At 37.6% G+C, this 17,944-nt stretch overlaps 1 non-coding gene across 1 annotated transcript; it reads left to right on the forward strand.

Moving 5' to 3' along the window:
• Positions 1-9,666: 9,666 nt before the first annotated feature.
• Positions 9,667-9,773, forward strand: LOC141694652 (small nucleolar RNA R71). Its single transcript, XR_012563940.1, has one exon. It is a non-coding gene; the product is annotated as a small nucleolar RNA R71 (small nucleolar RNA).
• Positions 9,774-17,944: the final 8,171 nt, after the last annotated feature.

A 17,944-nucleotide genomic window follows, 5' to 3' on the forward strand; every position in this document is an offset into this window, starting at 1 on the left:
ATATTTTTCATTTATGGCGTGTTTATACGTGCAAATATAAATTTTTGTGTGTTTTAAATTTATTGATTTTATTAGAGTATAGTTGGATTGTGTTGTTTGGGATTAGTTTTGAGGTGTATGACCTCGGAAAAAGTCCGTTTTACAAAGACGTTATTTCGAAAGTTTTTCTAAAATATTTATTTCAATTTATAAATATTATCTTTTATTATTTCGAAAATCATAATTTGATTCAATTATTTATAATTTGTTTTGATTTATTCTTATTTTATTCGTAATAAATAGACCGTTCGTCCGTTTAATACAAAACGAACGCGTATAGATTCAGAAAAATATTCCGCTTTCATTAAAAATACTTTCGAGACCCAAATTCTTTTGTTTCAAAAGGCCGCTTGTTTTGCAAGTCGTTTATTATTCGCTAAATCATATTTTTGACCCGATTTCAATTTTAAACGTACTGAGTCGAACCTTTTGACGAACTGTTAGTCGCTAAACACGCGCTAATAATACACGCAAGTATACGAGTTCGCATGTAATATAGTTCATTCCCACAGAGACTGTATTGGTTAACTAATTAATCTACACACTTAAGCAACAATGTATGGTTATTATTCAATGCTAAGACGATGACAAATTGAGGTTGTTTATAACTAAGAATTAAACTAATAATTATAACTACGAGAATAAGATTAATTGAATTAATATATATGACAAACATGGGATTCTAACTACATTAAATACTTCATTCAATAGCCTTATTGTTCTTAATCTTAGCATTCAATGGTGATGACACTAATCAGACAACACGAAACTGATAAACGCCAACTTTCGTTGCACGAGTACCATACTACTAGACATCCAAAAAAAAGATAGAAGCTGAATAGCCACCAATTATATTGAAATCCTATATGTCTATAGAATTTGACAACATAACGGTTTAAGCACAAGTTATCTATCTTGATTACACAGGGCAAGAAAGATGGTTAAAATTACCTACGAATCATGCATATCGAATACATGAACATATGCTAGCATGGCAAGTTCTAAATCCTTAAATTCACTTTCACTTCATTAAGAATTAGCACACTATCTTATAAGTTCGCGACGCTCATAAGATGAATACGCACAACTAATACTAGCATATGATGCAATCACCACATACTAAGGCATCAAACAATTCAACTAAAGAAATCCATAAATAATTCTACTAGAACCCCACGATAATGATTAGCCCATAATCAGACTCATCATCAACGTGGGTTCCGATGAAAGCATGGTATATAAAATTTAGTCTTTATAACGAATAAATAAAACCAAGTACAAAACAAGATTAAGGTTCACAAATAAGAAAACTAGCATCTAAATACAACTTAAAACAAAGGTTCACAAGTAAAAACAAGATCTTCTTTATCTTTGTTGAGTCGTGCTAAATCGGTCTTTTTACACTCTCCTTGATATATCTCTGGCTTGATTACTTATTAAAAATGACCTAGAGTTGTTTATGTAGTAGCCCCATGCAACATAGAAGTCTCCCAATTCTAATTAGAATAGAATCAGAATTCTGTATCTCGACACGGCGCGGGCGCGCGCTTGAGCAGCGTGGGCGCGCTGGCATTCCGTACTTCACCTTGGCCTTGCCCTTGATGAGCGCGGGCGCGCTGGGCTTCTGCCAAAACTGACTTCTTTATTTTTCTTGCAGCTTCAATCCGGCTTTCAACGAGCTTTTATTCCAACACCACCTTGACACCAAATTAGCACCAAAATAATGCTAATGCCCCTGATTACCGAGATAATCCCTGAAATGCAAAAACACTCGAAAATACGTCAAAACATTTAACAACTTGAGTACAAAGGCATCAATTCAAAGCTTATTAGAGCATTATAAAGTGTCATAAATGCCACTCAACATACCCCCAAACTTGAATCGATGCTTGTCTTCAAGCATAAACAGACTCAAAGAACAAGAAATAAAAATGCATGAATGCAACTAATATGAATGCAACGATCCCCATAGAGTAACTAAACCAATCAACGAGCAACATCTCAGCAAATGCAATTATTCGCATAAAGATCAACCAAATCTCATAAATCGACCTACTAACTAGAAACGTGCGTGTGTGCAACTGCTTACAAATGTACTATCGCAACTAGATCGACAATCATGACTCACTACTTATCAAGACAATCACAAGTTTATAAATAAAATAAAAGCTAAACTCAAAATAACTTATAACACTTCAATTCTTATATTAGAGTTTTGTATGAATTCATGCTTTTATTTATAATAAATCAACACAAGTATGCTTATTTGATCGTGTAATGAGTGAGGTCCACAAAAGACTTATACAATAGTACTCATGTAGCGAGTGTTAGGTTAGCAGATCCCAGTCTATAAAAGCCTTAGGTCACTAGGCACAAAGTCCCCTAAAAACTTAATAACTCGAGTACTAAAGAGCCCACTCGTGATCAATTATACATACACTTATTCTTTTCTTTTTTTTCTATATTTTTTTTCTTTCTTTGTTTTTTTCCAACAATTTCTGAATGAGTGCGTTTCGCTCCATCTCATTCAACCCTAGACTACTCATAAAAATATGAGCAGGCTACTAGCCATTTGACACCTAGCCACACAACTAGCAATGAAATCCAATTTTCTTTAATTTTTAAATATCCATGTCTTTTATTATTAAGAGAATATACAAAATTCCAAATATAAACAAGCGATTAAACCTCGACAAACAAACAAACCATGACTATGATCTAGCACTCTAGCAACCTTATAAGACTTAGTGAAATACGAGTGTCTCTAGCATGCAAATCAATTCAATAAGACTCAACATTACCAAATACGACATCACTACACTAGCATCAATATCACAAGTCAATCGAAAAATTATGTAAGGGATCATGTTATAATGCAAATGCATGAAACTACACGAACAAAGTATCATAAAACTACCAAAAATAAAAATAAAAAAAACTACATGTCAAAATATACAGCTATATGAAATAAAATTATCATGAATATGCAACTATATGAGACTCACACAAACTATATTCCTTCAACTACTACCCCCAAACTTAAAATATTCACTGTCCTCAGTGAAGGTAATAGTAAGGAATCAGGCATACCTACTGTGAATCAGAATCCTCACCCTTAACGGGTGGAGTATCAGGCGTCTTCGGAAGTGGACATACGGAATCCTCACCAAATACTGACCACTCGATGTCAACACCGGTGGCTCTGAAAGCTGTCCCAAGTGCCTGGGTGAGATCGTGTGCAAACTGACTATGGATGTCGTGCATCACATCCATCCTCCTCACGAGACGCCTATACTGCGTCGAACTCAAACCAGTCCCATCTCTGCTCCTGCTGCCTCCTGCTGCTGCGATGAACCAGCCTCCTCTCCATACTGAGCTCTCCAAGCTGCTCGGCGGGCGTGCTGAGAACCTCCTGTAGTAGCAGCCTCCATGGGCACACCACCTAGCAGATGATCATATGAATAGCCAAGCCCCTTAGGATCGGGCTTCCCTCCATACCACTCCTGCAAGCTCTGCAGCGTAGAACTATCAATAAGAGCACTGGGAAGCTGCAGCTGCTCATGTGCTGGCCAATGAACACCAACTGCCATGCACAACTTCGTCACAACAGACGCATACAGAATAGCACCTGTAGTACCTCCCCTCAAGAATCTCAGAATCCCCTGATATATCACCATCCCCAAGTCAATGTAATCACCTTGCAGAATCCCCCACAGCAGACGAGCACACTCCACAGTAATCTCATGCACATGCGAAGATGACATGATGTTAGCACAAATAAATGAGTTCCAAGCCCGTGAAAACCTGTTCATGCATGACGCAGGGAATATGGATTAATCAGTAGTGCCCCTCTTGAATTTCTAATGAGTCTCAGGCACACAGAGAGTAGCAACGATAAGATCCAAATCAAAGTCCTCCGGAGTCTTATCGTTCTAAGTGTCCTGACCCACCTTCCTCGCGGGCTGTTCAATCACCGCCCTGATAGCATCAACATTGTACTCTAAAGTCCACCTCCTCACCACCGTGAAGCCATTCTTCTCTGCCTTGACATTTGCATAGAACTCACGCACAACACTCATGGGTACAGCAGCGGGCGCCTCACAAAAAGAAACCCAGCCCATCTCGAGAATCCTCTCTAACAACTTACCATCCTTCCCTGATGGCAGAAAACCTCGCTCCTTAGCAATAGGCTTCGAGAGAAGCCTAGTGTACTCCTTCTCAGCCTCAGGAGTAGAAAACCTGTGCCTCACACCACCTGCAGATGAAGAATCGGTGGTGCTGCTTCCAACTTGTGTTCTTTGTCTCCTGGGTGCCATCGGGATTGAAGAAGAGAGAATAAAAGTTTAAGTGTTTAGAGAGAATTTGTGTTTGAGAGTTTGTGAATTGGTGGAGAAGTTATGTGTAAGTGCATGTATTTATAGGTGGAGAGGTCTGAATTCTATAAGGAATAGAAGTGGGAATTGATTATGGGAATCGTGGGAAAAATGGAATTGATTAGGAGAGGGAATTATGGGATGTGGAAGAGTAAATTTTGGGTTGAAATTGATTTTGGAGTAAAAGTCCCGAAATTACCTTTTAAAGTGCTGAAATAAATTTTTTTCGAACAGGACCCGGCGCGGCCGCGCGCTAGGACAGCGTGGGCGCGCTCACTCTCTGGAAAAACGGTGTGGGCGTGCGCTAGGACAGCGCGGGCGCGCTTGGTTACTGGAAAAACAGCGCGGTCGCGCGCTTGGTCAGCGCGGGCGCACCTAGCTTCTGTAGTTGGCCCTGCATTTTTTTCATTTTCTGATTTTTTTTGTGTTTTTCTCCTTTATTCTTGCTTCTTCTACCTACTAATATACAACATACTTGGATTGCCTCCCAAGAAGCACTTCTTTTACATCGCTAGCTTGACGTAGAATCTCGAGATCAAATGGACAATAAAACGGCACTAACCACCTCGTGGTTTGCCGTGTCACCATAGTAATGCTTCAATCTTTGACCATTTACCTTGAATGCTTGGCCCAGATCATTCTCAAAAATTTCCACCGCTCCATGTGGAAACACAGTTTTGACAATAAACGACCCTGACCATCTTGACTTCAACTTTTTAGGAAAAAGATGGAGACGAGAGTTGAACAAAAGAACTTGCTGCCCCGACACAAATGACTTGAGCACTAAACCCCGATCGTGCCAACTCTTGACTTTCTCCTTATATATTTTGTTGTTTTCATAAGCTTGAAGTCGAAACTCGTCGAGTTCATTTAATTGAAGCATCCTCTTCTTTCCAGCCGCCTCCAAGTCCAGATTCAACTTCTTCAAAGCCCAATATGCCTTATGCTCGAGCTCCACATGCAAATGACATCCCTTACCATAGACCAACTGGTACGGCGACATTCCCAATGGAGTCTTATATGCTGTTCTATATGCCCAAACAACTTCATCAAGCTTTAAAGACCAATCTTTCCTTGATGGACACACCACTTTCTCCAAAATACGTTTGATCTCTCTGTTAGATACCTCAGCTTGACCATTTGTCTGAGGATGATAAGTCGTGGCAATGCGATGATTCACATTATACATTTTCATCATAGCAGTGAACTTGCGATTGCAAAAATGCGACCCCTCATCACTGATTATGACTCTTGGAGTTCCAAACCTTGTGAATATCTGCTTGTGAATAAAATTAAGCACCACTTTTGCATCGTTCGTTGGCAACGCCTTAACTTCAACCCATTTCGACACGTAATCAACCTCCAACAAGATATACTAATTGTTACAAGATTAGACAAATGGCCCCATGAAATCAATTCCCCAAACATCGAAGACCTCAACCTCAAGAAGCACATTAAGAGGCATCTCATCCCTCTTAGACATATTACCCACACGTTGACATTGATCACATTTCAAAATAAACTGATGAGCATCTTTAAACAAGGTTGAACAAAAGAAATCTGCTTGAAGAACACGAGCTGCTGTCTTTTCTCCACCATATTGTCCTCCATAAGCCGTCGAGTGGCAATCTCACAAGATCCCCCCCGTTTCGCTGTAAGGAATACATCTCCTGATGATTTGGTCAGCTCTTTGTCGAAAAAGAAACGGCTCATCCCACATATACCACTTCACATCATGTAGAAACTTCTTCCTTTGAGCATAGGATAAGTTGGGAGGCATGATATTACTCACAAGGTAGTTCACAATGTCTGCAAACCACGGTTCTTCCTCTTGCACCCCAAACAGCTACTCATCAGGAAAAGACTCATTTATCAATGTCTTATCCAATGAAGTAGCATTAGGATTTTTAAAACGCGAGAGATGATCAGCGACTTGATTCTCAGTTCCTTTTTTATCCTTGATCTCTAGTTCAAATTCTTGGAGCAAAAGAACCTATCTAATTAATCTAGGCTTCGAGTCCTTCTTTGAGACGAGATATCGAATTGCAGCATGATCAGTGAAAACTGTCACCTTAGACCCAAGTAGATAAGATCAAAATTTCTCAAAACCATAGACAATAGCTAAAAGCTCTTTCTCCGTAGTAGTATAATTCAGTTGAGCACCATTTAAGGTTTTACTAGCATAGTAGACCACATGAAATATGTTGTTCTTTCTCTGCCCAAGAACTGCTCCAACTACATAGTCACTTGCATCGCACATCATCTCAAAAGGCTCATTCCAATCAGGTGCAGTTATGACCGGTGCCGTGATTAAACTCTTCTTCAATGTCTCAAAAACTGGAAGGCACTCATCATCAAACTTGAAAGGAACATCTTTCTCTAACAGACTGCATAAAGGCTTTGAAATTTTTGAGAAATCTTTGATGAAACGCCTGTAGAAACCTGCATGACCAAGAAAACTGTGAATTCCCTTAACATAAATAGGTGGAGGAAGATTCTCAATGACCTCCACCTTGGCCTTTTCCACCTCTAGACCTTTACTAGAAACCTTGTGCCCGAGAATAATGCCCTGACGCACCATAAAGTGACATTTCTCCCAATTGAGAATTAGATTGGTCTCAACGCACCTTTTGAGAACATGTCCAAGATTTTCCAAGAATTCATCAAAAGAATCACCAAAGACTGAGAATCATCCATGAATACCTCCACATTCTGGCCAATCATGTCAGAAAAGATGGCCGTCATACATCTCCAAAATGTGGTTGGTACACCACACAGACCAAAAGAAACTCGTCTGAAGGCGAGAGTACCAAATGGACAAGTGAAGGTAGTTTTCTCCTAATCTTCTGGAGCGATACAAATCTGAATATAACCCGAATAGCCATCCAAAAGATAATAGTACTCATGACCAGCCAACCTGTCGAGCATTTGATCAATGAAGGCCAAAGGGAAGTGATCCTTCCTAGTGGCTTTGTTCAGCTTCCTGTAGTCCATGCAAACTCTCCACCCGTGACTGTCCTTGTAGGAATAAGCTCATTCTTCTCATTTGCTACCACAGTAATTCCACCTTTCTTTGGAACACATTGAACCGGGCTTACCCATGAACTGTCAGATATTGGTTAGATTATCCCTGCATCTAGCCACTTAAGAATTTCCTTCTTTACCACTTCCTTCATGATATGATTAAGTCTTATTTGCTGCTCGACCGTAGGCTTGCTACCTTGCTCTAGCAGAATTTTATGCATGCAATAGGAAGGGATGATTCCCTTGATATCTGTTATAGTCCATCCAATTGCCGATTTGAACTCTCTCAAAATCCTCAAAAGCTTTTCCTCATCACTACCTAAAAGGTCAGATGCAAATAATAACAGGCAGAGTAGATGCATCACCTAAAAATACATACCTCAAATGCTCAGGTAAAGGCTTAAGCTTAAGAGTGGGAGCTTCCTCAATAGATGGCTTGAGGCGTTTAGGAGCTTTATTCAATTCCTCCATTCCAAGAGATTCAAAAGGCATATCTATCTTCCTTTTCTAGGAAGAAGCATTCAAATATTGCAAGTGTTCATCACCTTCATCATCTTCACTATCTGAATTCCCCAACAAGGCTTTCTCTAATGTTTCGGACCTTAGCAATTGATCAAGTTCCGATGTGACCACCGAATCGACCAACTCCACCTTTAAGCACTCCTCATTATCAGTAGAAAATTTCATAGCATTGAACACATTAAAAGTAACATCCTGATCTAGAGTTCGCATTGCGAGCTCACCCTTCTACACATCTATCAAGGTTCGGCTAGTCGCCAAGAAAGGTCTCTCCAAGATTTTAGGAATCTTCTTGTCCTCCTCGAAATCAAGAATGACGAAATCGGCTGGGAAGATGAGTTTATCAACCTTGACCAAGACATCCTCCACAATACCTCGCGGATATGTAATAGAACGGTCGGCCAACTGTAAGGTCATATAAGTTGGTTTGGGATCAGGTGAGTCGAACTGCTTGAAGATTAACAAGGGCATCAGATTGATGCTAGCTCCCAAGTCACATAAGCATATGTCAAAAGATACTTTTCCAATAGTACATGGAATAGTGAAGCTTCCCGGATCTTTAAGCTTCGGAGGCAACTTCTGTTGCAACACATCATTGTATTCCTCCGTGAGAGAGACTGTCTGTAAATCATCTAGCTTCACCTTCCGAGAGAGAATACCTTTCATAAACTTTGCATAACTAGGCATCTTCTCAAGAGCCTCGGCGAAAGGTATGTTGATATGAAGTTTCTTGAACACCTCCAGAAACTTCTCAAATTGCTTGTCCAGCTTTTTCTTCTATAGCCGCTTAGGAAAAGACGGTGGAGGATAGGTCTGTTTCTCTCCTGTATTACCCTCAGGCGGAGTGTGCACAACAGTAGTCTTCCTTGGTTCCACTTCTTTATCATGTTGCTCTACTTCTTTCTCAGCCTCATCTTCTTCAGTCAACTCATGAGTTTGTTCGGGATTCACAACCTTTCCATACCTTAAAGTGATTGCCTTTACCTGTTCTTTAGCTTCCCTCTTTCCTGGCACTTCAGCGTCACTAGGTAGTATACCAGGCTGATGATTTAGCAAGGCATTGGCAATTTTCCCAATTTGGTTTTCCAAGGTCTTGATAGAAACATCTTGACTTTTGCACATAAGCTTCAACTCCTCTAATTCAAATTTTTCATTGGCTTGTTGCAGCTGGAGTTGCTATCTAGGTGCATACTGTGGTTGCTGAAAACCAGGGGGATTGTACTGCTTAGTTGGGTATTGCTGATAAGGCTGTTGAACCACAATCTAAGCATTGCTCCAACTAAAATTAGGATGATTGCGGTTGTTGGGATGATCTGGCACTGGTTGCTGCGATCGCTGGAAGTTGCTCATGAATTGAGCTGATTTACTATAAATTGCACACTGATCAGTCTCATGAGTACCAGCACAAAGTTCACAGACACTGGCGATTTGATTAACTCCATAATTAGCCAAAGTGTCCACCTTCATCGTTAAAGCCTTAAGTTGGGCAGCGATAGCAGTTGCTGCATCCAACTCCAGAATTCCTGCAAATTTCCCCTAAGTAAGTCTCTGGGAAGGATTATGGTACTCATTAGAAACCATCAGTTCAATAAGTTCATAAGCTTCATCGTAGCTCTTAGCCCACAAGGCTCCTCCTGATGCTGCATCAAGCATGGGTCTAGAAGTAGCACCCAATCCATTGTAGAAACAATTAATAATCATCCAATCAGGCATGCCATGGTGTGGGCACTTCCTTAGCATCTCCTTATATTGATCCCAAGCCTCACACAGAGATTCTTCAGTTTGCTGAGCAAACTCGGTAAGAGCATTCCTGATTGCAGCAGTCTTCGCCATGGGGAAGAATTTAATGAGAAACTTTTACGCGAGATCCTCCCAAGTGGTGATAGATCCTGCTGGTAGAGAGTGTAACCGGCACTTAGCCTTGTCCCTAAGAGAGAATGGGAAAAGACGTAGCTTGATAGCGTCTTCAGTCATATCATTGAATTTGAAAGTGTCGCAGATCTCGATGAAATCCCTGATGTGCATGTTGAGGTCTTCAGTAGGAGAACCCCCAAACTGAACTGAGTTCTGTATCATTTGAATCGTGCTTGACTTGATCTCAAAAGTGTTAGGCCTGATGGCCGGTCTGATGATGCTTGACTGAATGTCATTAATCTTATAGGCCGATAATAGTCCATCAAAGCCTTCAGATTTTCTGCTTGATCTCTCATAGCTACTATAACTGGTTCTTCGACTTGCTCTTCTTCCTCTACCTTCTTTTCTTCCTGAAAAACTTCCTTACGAACTACCACAACTTCTTCCTCGGCTTTATCGAGTGTTCTCTTACGAGTACGCGAACGCGTATGCATACACCCTCGCTAGAATACCTGAAATAAGATAAGGAAACAGATAAGTAACAATGTCCGACTCAATGAACTTTAACGACCACTGATGGAAAGCACATAAACTATCAATTAACACTGCAGTCCCTGGCAGCGGCGCCAAAAATTTGTTAGTCGCTAAACACGCGCTAATAATACACGCAAGTATACGAATTCACAAGTAATATAAAATCTTTTCTAGTTTGTTCCCACAAAGACTGTATTGGTTAACTAATTAATTTATGCACTTAAGCAACAATGTATGGTTATTATTCAATGCTCAGATGATGACAAATTGAGGTTGTTTATAACTAAGAATTAAACTAATAATTATAACTACGAGAATAAGATTGATTGAATTAATATATATGACAAACATGGGATTCTAACTTCATTAAATACTTCATTCAATATCCTTATTATTCTTAATCTTAGCATGCAATGGTGATGACACTAATCAGTCAACACGAAAGTGATAAACACAAACTTTCGTTGCACGATTACCATACTACCAGATATCCACAAAAGAGATAGAAGCCGAATAGACACCAATTATATTAAAACCCTATATTTCTATAGAATTTGACAACATAACGGTTTAAGCACAAGTTATCTATCTTGATTACACAGGGAAAGTAAGATGGTAAAAATTACCTACGAATCATGCATATCGAATACATGAACCTATGCTAGCATGGCAAGTTCTAAATCCTTAAATTCACTTTCGCTTCATTAAGAATTAACACACTATCTTATAAGTTCGCGACGTTCATAAGACGAATACGCACAACCAATACTAGGATATCATACAATCATCACATACTAAGGCATCAAACAATCCAACTAAAGAAATCCATAAATAATTCTGCTAGAACCCCACGATAACGATTAGCCTATAATCAGACTCATCATTAACGTGGATTCCGATGAAAGCATGGTATATAAAATATAGTCTTTATAACGAATAAATAAAACCAAGTACAAAACAAGATTATGGTTTAAAAATAAGAAAACTAGCATCCAAATACAACTTAAAAGAAAGGTTCACAAGTAAAAACAAGGTCTTCTTTGTCTTCGTCGAATCATGCTAAATCGGTCTTCTTACGCTCTCCTTGATATGTCTCTGGCTTGATTACTTATTAAAAATGACCTAGAGTTGTTTATATAGCAGCCCCATGCAACATAGAAGTCTCCCAATTCAAATTAGAATAGAATCAGAATTCTGCATCCCGACACGGCGCGGCCGCGCGCTTGATCAGCGCGGTCGCGCTGACATTCTGTACTTTGGCACGGGTGCGCGTTTGATCAGCGCAGGCGCGCTGGGCTTCTGCCAAAACCGACTTCTTTATTTTTCTTACAGCTTCGAGCCAGCTTTCAACGAGCTTTTATTCCAACACCACCTTGACATCAAATGAGCACCAAAATAATCTTATGCCCCTGATTACCGAGATAATGCCTGAAATACAAAAACACTCGAAAACACGTCAAAACACTTAACAATTTAAGTATAAAGGCATCAATTCAAAGCTTATTAGAGTATTATAAAGTGTCATAAATGCCACTCAACACGAACCAAGGCATGTGTGATATGAATTATGTGATACGTGAGTTATATGTTTACATGATATATGTATTACATGTATACGTGGGTCATAAGTCTTGTATTTAGCTGTTTTCTTTATGTGTGAGCTATCGTATGGGTAGACGGTAGGGTTTTGACGCGCAGTTCTTCGAGTAATTATCGTTTAGACGATTAAAGTTGTGTCTCTTAATTATAGATGCAGATTATTCGAGTTGATCATGACAAGACGTTAGATAAAGAGTGAGATGGAATGGTATTGGATATTTGGCTTCTATCAATCGTAGGAGTAGCATATCAGTAAAGTGTTAAAAAGAAAGACGGCGATGTTTTGAGACAAAATGTCAGAATAGATGTATCATTACGAGTGTGACTAACTGCTTAAATCAAAGGCAAATATCTCTATCATCAATTATTGTTCAAGTGATATTTATTTTGAATCCTATTATGCAAGTTTTCTACGCTATTCTAATTCCAGAATAGTTCAATGTTTTTTATATTTGATTGCTTATGATTATGCAAGTATTGCTATTCTATTCTCAGTTCAGAATAGATAAATGTTTTACATATCGCTGAATTAAATGTTTATTATGCAAGTACTCTTCTGTTGTTCTATGTTTAGAATAGTTAATTGTTTTTACTTATCAAATTACTGGATTTATAAATGTTTTGGATTGTGAGAAAAATGATTTGGTTACGAGTATTCCTGCCCAAGTCCATGGGGGAATAAAAATTTATAAGGGTATCGATTATTATGACCCCTTTCAATAAAATGTTTTAAGATTGGATGGTTACTGGTTGCATAAGAGGCCAAGGCACCGGTCCAGCGCAGGCTATTATACGGAAGTGTAATATCTTGCAAGGAGAATATATGCCTTTCTTGGCGCCCTATAGGTACGGTATGGCTGCGGGATACCGGTACCTATATTTACGGTATAGCTGCGGGATACCAGTGCTGTTTCATGACTGATCATCAAGAACAACATAGTGCATATTTGGTTCCAATCTAAACTGTTGTTTCTAAATTATTTTGATAATCATAGAATAAATGATTTATCAACTGTTTCTGTTTTGAATAAAAGGTGAAATGCGGTTGTGATTCAGTTTTTGGTTGATGTTGATATTTAGTTTGTTGTTAAATATCAAAAGTGGTATTAATGTAGATGATTGATGTTAACTTCAATATGGGATGTTGTAAGCATCAAAATTCATATTGATATCTAATTTGATATGACAACAAAATAAGTATTGTTTTCAAGAGTTCAATTTTGATTGAGTTTATGATTCAATTCCATAATCATTGTTTCATGTTATTGTTGTTTATGATATTTCCGTAAACATTATTTTATGAGTTTTATCCTCATCAAGATTCAAAGTCTTGCTGAAGCATTTCGCTCGAAAATATCAAAAAGGGTTTTGAATACAGTGAGAAACAATTATCCGATTCTTTGATAAAGTTTTCTGGTTCAGCAATCATGATTTTAAATGTTCAGCTCTTATGTAGATGTCGGTTTTATATCAAAAGACTTTATATATGCTATAATGAACTTGATGAGCATTTCTTTCGCTCATACTTGCCTGTTTTTAAATTTAACCTCTAGTGAGGATTAGCTTGCGCTGTTTAGCCGCGTAATTCGAGGAAGCAAAGAGGAAGCTTTTGGAAGGTGGTTGGTCCAGGGTTTGCGAACTAGTGTAAGTTCTATTATATAAAGTTGTTTATATTATATTATATTATAGTTTTGTATTGTATAGTTGGGCCTAGTATACTTCTTTTCGAAGTTATACTAGTAGGTTTAGTATTGAGTTGGAATTTATTGAAAAGAGTTTTAAAACAAAATGAAAAATTTATTGGTGGAATTTGGATATCTTGTTTCTAGAACTGTAACCTTAAAAGAACTTGGATTAGTTTGGGGTCATAGATGTTAAATATCTTCTGCTGGCAGTTGTTTATTGATTCAACATGTTATTTTGGATTAAGGTTTCATCGTGACGACCAATCATACTAAAGACTGTGTTTAGAGTAAGGTGTGGGTATTATGAGTTCTAATGATATTATGTATGTAATAACCCCAATTTTTGGAAATTTTTGAAACCCTTATGAATAGTGTTTTTGCTGAATGAGAAAACTTTTCATGCCACACTATGTAGGGGTTCTGTTATGGATATTCTAAGATCGTATTAGTATTCCATAAAGTAAATAAGTGTATGTAAAGATCGTCAGAATCCAATTCCGAACACTTTGATTTTTCTCGAAAATCCACCAGATACCGAAAGAATTGAGTATAAGGTAACATGATTAAAGGGATTTAAATTCAAGGATTATAAGAGAGGATTATAAAAAGGAATATAATGTATTGAGAAAGGTTAAGGGAACCCAAGTAATAAGATCCCGGGTACGATTCCTCAAACGATCAACGAGAAAGAGAGTTAAGCGAACCGTAAAACAAATAAACGTCCAAGGGGCAAGCACATGCAAGTAACATGAGAAGGAAGCTTCTAATATAAGCTAAAACATGTGGTTAGAAGCAAGGTGACATCATCACACCACAAGAATGAGACATGTGGCAAAGTAGTGATGCAAGCAATGACATAAGCAAGTGAAAACAAGATATTTAGCCAATAATTAACCACAACCATGCATTCTTTGCACAAATATCAAGGCAAGACAAGCAAGCAAAATCTCTCCCCCATTTCTTTCTTCTTCCATTCGGCCTTTTCAAGAAATAAAGAAATAGATTTTCAAAACTCAAGTTCTAGGCCATGGAAAATTACAAGGTTTGTTTCCTTGGATCCTATATTTCATAACTTAGTTATACCATGAGTTTAAGATCAAGATTCCATGGTTTGCATAGCTAATCCACTCATCAAAGATGATGATGAATAGTAGTGAATAGTAACTTACTTTGATTTTCTTGATTTTCATGAAAGCTTAAGGTTGATTAAGCATAGATCAAGGTTCCTAGAGGCTTGTTAGTGACTACCCACTCTCCAAGGAAGGTATAAACTCTTGAACCCTTAGTTTTAAGTTTGGTTTGTTTGGATGATAATAGTGCTTAGATGAATGGGTTTAGTTTGATGTTGATGGATGTTGGATTGTTGTTGAATTGGTGATGATTTGGTGTAGTTTAAACTTTGGAAATCGTTAGGTTATAGCCGTCGTAATGCCCGATTTTCTATAAACTGTTTTGTGATTAACTGTTGGACCCAAACACCCACTTCTATAAACTAACCACTTCCATGCTTAGATAGGTTATGTTTCAAGCTTCGTTTTGATATGTGGTTTGCTTGAATCCGATGTACGGTTTAGGAGAAACGACCGTTTTACGTAACGGTGTTTCGCGAACGAACCTTTACCCCTTGCCTTACTTTGAAACCTTGGTTAAGGCCCTTAAATGACTAATTGGAGCATGAAACATTTATGTAGAGTGTGTTAGGCAGTTGATAAGACACTCGCGAAAGAATCGCCTTAAAACTCGTAATGGGTAAATTATTAAAAATGGTGGAGCCGAGGGTACTCGAGCGACTTAAGTAAATCGTTAAGCGCAAAACGAGCGTTAGAGTCTGAGTCGGTTAGAGTATAGATTTACAAGTGACTTTGGTTTAATTCCAACTTACTTGTTGCTTATAGGTTACCAGACTCGTCCCGAGCCATTTGTAACCCCCAGTCGCTCAGGCAAGTTTTCTACCCGTTATACTGTTGTTGTGATGTAAATATATGTATATGCATTATCTTGTGATATTGCATGATTGTTATTAGCAAATTTTGCGATATATTGGAGCATGCTGATATGGTATATATGCATGTCTGTTTCATAATCTGGTTATCTATATGTTGATTTCAATGCTTATAGTTGCATAATACCTATGCTAGAAATAAGCAAGTAGTTGCGTATACCCTTAGTATAGGGGATAAAAGGTGAACATATTTCTAAACCGGGAGTCGATGTTCCCGAGTATATTATATATATATATATATATATATATATATATATGGATATAGTTTTTAAAACTATTGATCGAATAAGGTTTATTCGATACCTTTATTTTACTTAATTGAATATTATTTTGAATATTCATTCGAGGGCTTATGACTCAGTTTATTTTATTATTTGAATATTATTTGAATATTCATTCGAGGGCTTATGACTCAGTTTATTTTATTATTTGAATATTATTTGAATATTCATTCGAGGGCTTATGACTCAGTTTATATTATTATTGAATATTACTTGGATATTCATTTGAGGATGTATGACTCCTTTATTTTATGAATATTATTTATAGTATTCATTCGAGGTATTATGACTCCGCTTATTACTTAATAATATTCTTTATTGTATTAAAGAATAAGGTGTCGATAATCAAACTTATTTTTGATTATTCAAATAAAGATATTACTTTCGTATAAGTATATCTTTGATTATTTGCTACTCGTTTCAAGTATAAGTTTTAATACTTCTACTTCAATTATTTTTATAAAGATTATTCTTTATGGGAATATTATTTAAATAATAATATTCAGATATTTTCTAATATATTGGGACTGATTTATTTTGTTAAATCAGCATCACTCCAAACATTCTTAAAAATGTTTTGCGAGTCTTCAAAATGATTTTTAAAAGTTAGAGCGGATCCCAAAACTCATTTTTATATTTAAGATCCTCCTTTCGAAGGGGATTTAAATACTCGCTCAAAACCTGAGGGATCCGGCTCTATGGTGTGTTTTATATTCGCAACAAGGTTGCTGTCTTGATAAAAGAGTTTTTGATTACTTACCCAATACTCGGGAAGTAAAATTCTTGGAACAAGTTAATCCATTAACAGGCATCGCCTGGGAAATATCGGTGAGTTTTCCTTTCCAACTAGATACGACTTCTTGGTGGAGCCGTATCAACAAGTTTCTACTTGGGGAAAGGGGGGACGAGCTTTACGTTTCAGAGTCATGGATTTCATCTGAACTAGGAGTGGCATAAGTGGTCGAGTAGCGCCGGCCCAGCCTTATTATATTGGCCCAAATGGCCTGGAAGTTCCGCTAAGGCGGTCCATTCCTTAGGAGTTCAGTGTTCGGTTGACAAGTAAATCCGACAGGTTCTCCTCTACATGTAGAAAATGGTGGGGTTGCACTACTACGACTGATCATCGTAAGTGGTCTTCCTGGCGCGGTAAACTCCCGTAATGAGTTCATCATCCAATTGGATATTTCTGCAACACTACCCAGAGCACTTCGATAGAAAGGCTACGGTTGGGCGATTGTTGAGTGTTGGCAGGGTCAAGTTTTCAAAATGATGTTTGCATCAAATGAAGTATCTCGTAACTTCATTTTATTTTGATGATATTTTAAAGATTTAATCTATTCAAATCTGGTCTTGTAGTCTCATCTATGTGATGAACTTTTGAACTAATTATAACTTGAACGGTGGTAGTTCAAGTAGTATTTAGAAAAGATATAAGTATATTGGAGTATCTTGTAACTTTATCTTTTAAACTTATATCTAGTAAATGATTATCTTACGAATGACAAAGACTTTCAGAAAAACATTGAGACAAGGTTAGATATATGAGATCACCTTGCAACGATATTTTTTTTTATACAGTTATACACTGGGACTTTGTGTATATTGTGCATGGAAGAGGACTTCCAATATTTTGAAAAGTATATATGTATATATATATATATATATTGAATATTTTGCGACTTCATCGCATTAAGATATCAACTTGGTTCATTTCTTTTGACCAAGACTTTCATGAGTACTAAGAGAAGGCTCATATACTATTAATCATTATACATATTATTTTGGTGGGCTTGCTGCTCACCCTTGCTTTCTTCTTTTATCACACAACATCAGATAGACAAGATGAACCGGACCAAGCTCCCGATTCGCAAGAGGTTAGGAGACGTTCCGCAGTTTTCTAGAAGCACTGATGCCGCCATAGCTGAGGTAGGAACTACCAATAGGCTAGGCTTTCAACTTTTGATGTATCAGATTATGTATATTTATGAATTGTAATAATGGCAAAGAAATGTAAATTTATTCAGAAACCTGTTT

The sequence above is a fragment of the Apium graveolens genome, chromosome 10 (assembly GCF_009905375.1).
Source record: "Apium graveolens cultivar Ventura chromosome 10, ASM990537v1, whole genome shotgun sequence".
Taxonomy (NCBI): Eukaryota; Viridiplantae; Streptophyta; class Magnoliopsida; order Apiales; family Apiaceae; genus Apium; species Apium graveolens.